We start from the raw sequence: 8,355 nt of genomic DNA on the forward strand, positions 1-8,355 counted from the left end.
AAACCAGGGATAAACACAATGATTCTCCAGTGTTTCATAAATGTGACTTAAAGGAGTTCCTTCTACTCAGCAATGTTTACAATGCACCTATAGAAGAATCGTAACAGATATTCTGTGCCATATCCATAGCTATCAAAAGTCAGGTTAGGAAAAAAAGATGATTTAGTCAATTTAAATTTACTAAACCCAAATTTAGTAAATGATTGTGGCCAAAACTCTGTTGATACCATGCAACACCAACTAGAAATTGTACAAGTGGTGTGGAAAATCTTTCTGGCTGTTTCTTGTGGGCACAATTGATTGTGCACTCATTTGTGCACCCAGGCACATGACAAACAGCCAGCATTGTGTCACTCTTACACAATGCACTTTGCACCAGGATTTTGGCCCTTGTAGTAAATGTGTCCACAGGCAGATATGAACCCCATTCAGGTGTTTAGCTTCCAGGAAAAATAATATAAACACATGAAGTGGAGTGCTGCAACTCCAACCACTTCAATGTACTGTACATTTCTATCTCCTTCTACACAGAGAGAGAGACAAAAAGAAAAGCCCCCAACTCCTAAGAAAAGCAGTGTTCTGGGCTATGTGGAAAGCCTCCATGATTGGAAAAAGCTCACCTCTCCAGATTGTTTCTTGTTGCAATGATGAACAAATAACAAAACTGGGCAAAATCCTGTTGGTGTACTTACACTGGCATAAACTAGATCCAGGTGCTGTAAATACAGTAATTAGTTTAAATGAACTGAACTGAAAGACTCCTGTCCCCCTCTTTGAGATTCTGAGACTCCCTAGGGCTTCTGGGGAAGCCTGTTGGGGCCTCAGGATGAGCAAGGGAGCCTTTAGAAGTCAAATATTGTTGCTGGATCATAGCTGAAGGCCCTATCCCTACAGTGATGATCCAGTGGCAATTTCTAACTTTATATTACTGTGTATAGGTTTGCAATAACCAGAGGGCAGGCTTAATATAGTGTTTCCATAGTGTCTGTGAGGTCTCTCAGCTGCAAGTCTCATGCCAGACATTTTGAAGTGTCTGATCATGTGGAAGGAAAAAAAAAATCACACCGTTCTTGTAAACCGTAGAACGAAAGTAATTAGGTATTAGAACAGTTTCCAGTCACTAGATCAGCATAAAAACTTTTGCCAGCTTATTTCAGAGTAATTAATACCTAACACACAGCTTAAATTATTATTTGTGAGCAATGCCTACAATAATTGCTGGACAACTTGGGACTCCCCATCTATTAAAACATTTTGTGTGCTGAAGAAAATTCCATTCTCTTTATTTATTTATTTATTTATGTAACACATTATGAGCCAAACATTTTCTGCACACTATAATTAACGCAGCTTAAGAACCAATTACTTTAATATATTTTCCATGTCAGTATTTTTTCCCTGTTTTTCAATAACATGCGGAATGCCAGCATTTTAACTGGCAGAAGTGTTAGGGTGTAGGACCAGCATTCTTGCGGTACCTCCCAAAATCACACTTTAACAAAGCTGTTCAAGGCACAAGAATTCTGCTCAGACTTACAGTGTCATTTTAAAAAAAGCTTCCTGTAGCATCTGTCCGTCCGTCCGTCCATCCCATTCCTGGGCAAAGTGCTGGAGTGGGTTGTGGCTTCCCAACTCCAGGGATTCCTGGATGAGACGGATTATCTAGATCCATTTCAATCTGGCTTCAGCCCTGGTGTAATGGGATAGAGACTGCTTGGTCATCTTAGTGGAGGACCTTCACCAGGAACTGGACAGGGGGAATGTGTCCCTGTTGGTTCTTCTGGATGTCTTGATGTCTTTCGATACCATTGACTCTGGTATCCTACTGGGCTGTCTTTCTGGGACTTGGAGGAACTGTTTTACAGTGGCTCTGATCCTTCCCTGAGGGGAGAACACAGCAGATGGTGCTGGGGGACTCTTGTTCCACACCCTGGCATATGGTCTGTGGTATTCCTCAGGGTTCCGTTTTGTTCCCTATCCTATTTAACATCTACTGGGAGAGGTGGTCCGGCGTTTTGAGGTTCAGTGTCACCAGTACACTGATGACATTCAACTTTCTCTCCTTTCCATCTAAATCTACGGAAGCTGTTCTGGTTCTAAATCAGTGTCTGGTGTCAGTAATGGATTGGATGAGGGCGAATAAAATGAAACTTAACCCAGACAAGACAGAGGTGCTCTTTGTCAATTGAAAACCAGATCAAGGAATAGGGGTGCAGCCTGTGCTGGATGGGGTTACACTTCCTCTGAAAACACAGGCATGCAGCCTGGGGGAGTTCCTGGATTGATCTCTGAGCCTGGATGGCCTGGAGTGCCTTTGAACAATTCAAACTAATACACCGGCTCCGCCTGTCTCTTGTGAGATCTGATCTGGTCACAGTGACACAAGCCCTAGTCTCATCTCAGTTGGATTACTGTGACGTGCTCTACATGGGGCTGCTTTTGGAGTGTTTGGAAACTTCAAATTGTTCAGAAACTTCAAGCCACAGACTGTTAACTGGAGCTGGTTACAGGGAACATATAACTCTGTTACAGCAGCTCCACTTGCTGCCCATCTATTTCTGAGCACAAAGTGCTGGTTTTAACCTACATAGCCCTAAATGGCTAGGACTCAAGCTATTTCAAAGACCACATCTCCCTTTATGAGTCTTAAGATCATCAGGTGAGGCCATTCTCTTGGTCCCACCACCCTCACAGCTGCATTTGGTGGTGACACTTCTCTGTTGCTGCTCCCAGACTCTGGAACTTCCTCCCACAGGAAGCTAAACTGGCCTCATCCTTGCTGTCCTTCCATAAGCAGGCAAAGACCTTTCTCTTCAGGCAGGCTTTGCCTTAGTGACTCTTGATCTGAGAGGGGTTTTAAATACGCTGTTGTGCTCTGTTGTTTTAAATGTGTTTTAATATTGTTCTTAGTTACCATTTTAAGATAATACTTGTTTAATTCTTTTTAAATATTTGTACACTTGCTGGTTTTTGGTTTTAGCGTTTAAATACTGTCTAATGATGTAAGCCACCTTGGGTCCTTTTGGAGAGAAATGTGGGGTAGGTAGAAATAAACAAACAAACAAATAAATGGAATGCACATCTAGCAGGCATGTTCACCACTGGTTTAGTGGAGCCAGGGTTAATGCCCTGGAACTTCGTGAGTAGCAGAGACTACATGTATTGCTGTGGCAATTTGTTTCCATGTTGGCTGTCAAACTGTATTCTCAGCAGGAAACCAGAATTACTGAATATACTTGTTGTAGTAGCTGAAGCCCCTCCATTTTGAAACAGCCCAGCTTTTCTTCATGCATGAAAGATGGGATCTTTTACCCTCAACATTATTTCATTGCATTGGGAAGCTAGCTTCCATGGAAAGCAAAACAGGACATGTGAGACCAAAGACAAAATGCTACAGTGTGGGGTGCTATGGATCAGGATACAAACAATTCCTGCCTGTTTCCTTCCTATGACTTTCCATTCCTCACTCCAAAGTTTTGTGGTCATTGAATTCTATCCCTATTGACCTATTTTAAGTTTCCCTTTTAAGAGTGCCCCCACCCCAATTTTTTATTTCTGCAAACCTTGGGCTTCCCCTGTCATACTGACAGATCCAACATGCCTCCATTTTACCTCCATAAGCAATAATGCTTCATAATATGAAATCAGAAATAGAGAAGATGGAAGTATCTAGCTCTCAAAAAATAAGCTTTATTTTGATGAAAGCTGCTCACCCACTGAAAGTTAACTTTGCTAGTAGAAAAATTTCCCTGATTTAGTGGAAGTGCAGGTGCTTGCCATGACTTCCAGGGGCGGTCTGGAGCAATGATATGCTGGTTTCCTTAATGCCTATTCTGGATAAGTCAGTAGATAGTCTTAACAAAGGTAAACTTCTTTTTAAAAAGCGTTTTGCTTTTTTAAAAAAATCAATACAGCTTCAGGAAGAGTAAGACCTGTCTCAGTAGTCTTTTGGAGTTAGAGATGTCAATAAACACGTGAACAGTACAAAACATGTATTTTACTTAAGAAAGGCCCTCACCAACTACATCCAACCAAACATTATGGTCATGGGATAAGAGGAGATGTCCTCCTGTGAATAAGAATCTCATTAAAGAATAAAAAGTGGAGAATAGAAATTAACCTCCGGCTAATGAAGGAGATCAGTTCTCATAGTGAAAGGATTAAGGGGGGGGGAGTTGGTTTAGATTACTAGAAGAGGTAAAGAGTGAGGTGACCAAATGTCCAACAACACAAAAGCTGGTGTAGTAAAAATTAATTGCAACATCCTGTTTACTAAGGGAACATGGAAAGGAGTGAATACATCCAATACTTCTGTTGACTTGAAATTTCTGCCTGGAAAGCAGTGCATGGACAAAGTCCCATTCATTTTCTTGCATTCCTTAGTCAATTTTTGTGGGGTGACTGTTGCTCAGAAACTGCACATCTGCCACTTTACTGTGCTGTTTCCCAAGAGCAACATCTATATTAAAAAATCCAAAAAACAAACAAACAATGAATGAAGTCGCATCGTGGTGTCTAGGATGTCTTAACCAAATCGTAGACATAAATATGGAAATCATCATCAAACTTGATGAAACAGACGGAGGGTTTGGCTTCCACTTGATGAATGACCATGCCAGTCCTTTTTGAGCCATCTTCTTTGGCATATTCCACTTGTTTCCCCACTAGGCTGTCCACAACTTTGGCAGGTTCCCGCTCTGCTGGAGGTGAATCGTAGGAATCAGGCATAATGCGGAGATCACCTTCTTTATAGTCATCCAAGAGCTGGTACATGTACAAGACAGGAGCCTTCTCATATGTTATATAAAACCACGTTTTCATTATAGGTGCTCGAGCCAAGACCATTCCCTTCCATTCCTCTTTTGAGCCATCTTCTCTTTCAAACCTATGTTCCACTGCTTTGCCAATCATCCTGTCTGCCAGGTGGGCATCGCTAATTTGAGAGGCAGCAACTCTATCTGGAAGGACTTCCAGTGCTGACACTCTCTCATCTTTGTCCAGTTCTAGGCCACAGACACAATCAAACCCATCATACTTAATAAGATAGAGAGAGGGATTTACAGGGACCTGGTCTAGGACTGTGCCTTTCCACTGTGTCACAGGTCCACTTCCTTCCTTCCATCCATGCCGAATTCTGCAGCCTACCATGTTTCTTGTGGGTTCAGAAACGGGTTTGCTTGGTCCCACGTTGTTCTGGTGCTGTTTGGGGGAAGCACTCTTCTTCATCATGCTGGCAGACACACCTGCACGCCCTGCCTCAGCTCTGGATCGCTGACCTGGTGCCTTTCCAAATGGGGTCTTCCTTCAACTGTATTGTCGTTCTCCCTCAAACTGAGCAGATCCGCCTTCAGTTCCAACCGTCTGCTCCTCCCAGCGGCTCCTTCGTCGTTTCTTCCGCCGCCTCCCGCCTCCATCCAGGCTGGCCTGAGGAGAGGGGGAGAGGCGTGGCATCGACGCCAGGGCAGCAGAAGCTTCGCCGCGGCCGCCGTCGCTGGCCCGGCCAGGCCTCTCTGCTCCTCGGCGGCGCTTGCTGCGGCTCCCCTTGCCTCCCTTCAGTGAATGAAGTCATTCTGGAAAGGATTAAAAGGATCCACTGCAAAGCCTGAGCCATCAAAATTATGATTTGCCATTTGCATAGATCTTCAACGGCTGGTTGTTTGCAGCACTTTATGCTGCCTCAGTGATAAGCTTATAGTGAATTATCAGCAGAATGAAGTAGCTTTCATTGGCAGAACTCCTTCCCCCCCCCCCCCCGCAGTAATGAAGTTTAAGAAAGAGGTGTTTCTTGCTGGAAACAGCTGTGGGCTTGTTTGTTTACTTTTGGTAAAGCATCAAGGTATACTCTTGTGAAAAAATGCAGATTCTGTTTCTCTTTGTCAAGGAAAAAAAAGAGGAAAAGTAAAAGTATGAAAGTTTAAAACAGTTTGAAAAATATTGCCATATTCTTTATAAAGGAACTTCCAAGGATATCATATCTATCTCTCTGTCTCATCCATCCATCTGTTGCACTTAAAATCAATCAGCTATGATATTAACTGTCTCTGAGAAACTTTCTGAAATGTTTCTCACTATATAAAATATAATAAAAATATAAAAGTCACTATGACTTTTATATTTATACCCTGTTGGCACCATTCTAATCCCTCACTTAACACGCATTTGTTCTGGGAAATCCTGAATGAGTGGGTGATACATTTATAGTGGCTAGGAGAATTATCTGATTATACTGTAATAAGCTAGCCACCCTGCATTTATTATAATTAAAGTTCATGGCCTGGTTAGGATAATTGCCCTATGTGAAAAAATAAAGCATGGGAACTCTGGGTAAACATAAATTCCTTCAGCAACCTACAGAACTGGCCCATAAAACAACCTAAAACCTGACAAATTGGAAGCTTTGGGAAAAAAGCATAGCCCAGTTCTAAAGGATCTGCACCTCCACATAGACCAGCAGGTTAAGGTGCTAGGTAAGTTACCCCACCACCACCTTTTGTGGACTCTGCTGTTCTGAAAATCTCTTACCTTTTTGTCCCATGGAAATCTTGCCCAATCCTGAGACATCAGTAATCATAACCTTCCTTTGTTATTTTTGCTTGATCTCTATGTGCATGAATCCATATTTCTCTGAGGAGATCAAGACCTTCAAGAACTTTGTTAAAATTTAACAACATGGTTTTCTGCTCTCCTCAAACAGCAGCTCCAGTTTTTGTATCTTTCTTTGGACTTCTCATAGATTTAACACGCTTGTCTGTCCCAATTCAAAATGTCCTCTCTTTTTAGCCACAAGCTCTCTTCCATCAATTACATACACTGTCCCCAACTGCCGCTCCTATTCTTTAACTACTTCCTTGTTCAAATCTCTCGGAGAGAACCTCTGGCTAATGAAGGAGATCAGGAAACCATCTTGTGAGAGTTTGATAAATAGTGATGTTCTAACTACTAGGTGAACAGAGCCATAACTAACAATTTTGGAATCTGGGGCAAGGAACACCACCTCCAATTCTTTCCTCCCTGAGGTGGGGTGCAAAGGAGGAAGAGAATTGGTGTCTCCCCTCTCCGCAAAAGTGGATACTCTTTTTAAAAAAAGGTGGGCTTGGAAGTGTTGGTTCCTGGTGCAGGAGCCTTATGCATATTGGTTAAACTGCAGTATTGCAGTCAAGACTCTGCTCACAACCTGCATTTGATCCCAATGGATTCAGGTAGCTGGCTCAAGGCTGACTCAGCTTTCCATCATTCCAAGGTTAGTAATTTGAGGACCCACTTCACTGCTGTGTGTGTGTGTGTGTGTGGGGTTGACAGTGTGTGTCCTGTATAATTAACTTGTAAACTGCCCAGAGAGTGCTTTAAGCATTATAGGGCAATATATAAGCAACACTTTGATTCCCCACCACCAAATTCTCAACAGTCTATTCATATCTAGATGTTGATGTGCTCTTAAATTTTGGTGCCCTGGGGCAGTGGTGAAAGCTGGCAACAACGTAAAAATGATTCATTTCAAATATGGTTCTGGAGGAGAACTTTGTGGATACCATGGACTACCAAAAAGTCAAATCAGTGGGTTCTAGACCTAATCAAGCCTGAACATTCTCAGGAAGCAAAAATGACTAAACTGGTTATTGTGCTTTGAACATATCATGAAAAGACAAGATTCACTGGGAAAGACAATAATTGTGGGGAAAACTGAAAACAGTAAGGAAGCAGGAAGACTGAACATGAGGTGGATTGATTCAATAAAGGATGCCACAGTGGTTAGCTTCCAAGATCTGAGGAAGGGTGGTAACAGTAGAACCTTTTTGAGCTTGATAATTAATTGGGGTCACCATATGTTAAAAGCAAGAGAACAACAGCATCAGAGCTTGGCAATCATTAGAAATAAATTGATACCCCTAGTTCATCAAAATCCTCAACAAGTAATTTAGAACTAATCGCTATAACAATATGCCAATTATGCTTATATAGATTGTTTCTGAGTAACAACCAGTATTTCAAGTTATTTTAATTCATTACTTTGATGATGAAGGTCTTGGTCTGGTTGGGGCATTTTCAGTATGTTTGAAGGAAATTTAAAATGATTAACAAGTTTTATGAACAATTAATGCAACAAAAACTCCCCCCCTTAACGGTTTGTTATTAGGGAATTCTCCCCCCAATGATTCCATGCTGTGCAGTATGCATGCCTGTCCATGGGGGGGAAGCCCTTCCCCTTTTTGGAATTGTAAACTTGGTATTTTTTTAATATGCACCGGTCAAAACAACAGCCCATAGGAAAAATTAATAGACTTTAAGAACAATTGTGAGCCATCAAGTAAATTCTGGCTTATAGTAGCCCTTTCCAGGTAGAGAATTGACAGAGGT

General features: G+C 42.0%; 1 pseudogene across 1 annotated transcript; it reads right to left on the reverse strand.

Moving 5' to 3' along the window:
- Positions 1 to 3,977: 3,977 nt before the first annotated feature.
- Positions 3,978 to 8,150, reverse strand: LOC110084073 (spindlin-Z pseudogene; annotated as a pseudogene). Its single transcript, XR_013536969.1, has one exon. The product of XR_013536969.1 is annotated as a spindlin-Z pseudogene (transcript).
- Between the last annotated feature and the right edge of the window lie 205 nt (positions 8,151 to 8,355).

Source organism: Pogona vitticeps, chromosome 5 (assembly GCF_051106095.1).
Source record: "Pogona vitticeps strain Pit_001003342236 chromosome 5, PviZW2.1, whole genome shotgun sequence".
Taxonomy (NCBI): domain Eukaryota; kingdom Metazoa; phylum Chordata; class Lepidosauria; order Squamata; family Agamidae; genus Pogona; species Pogona vitticeps.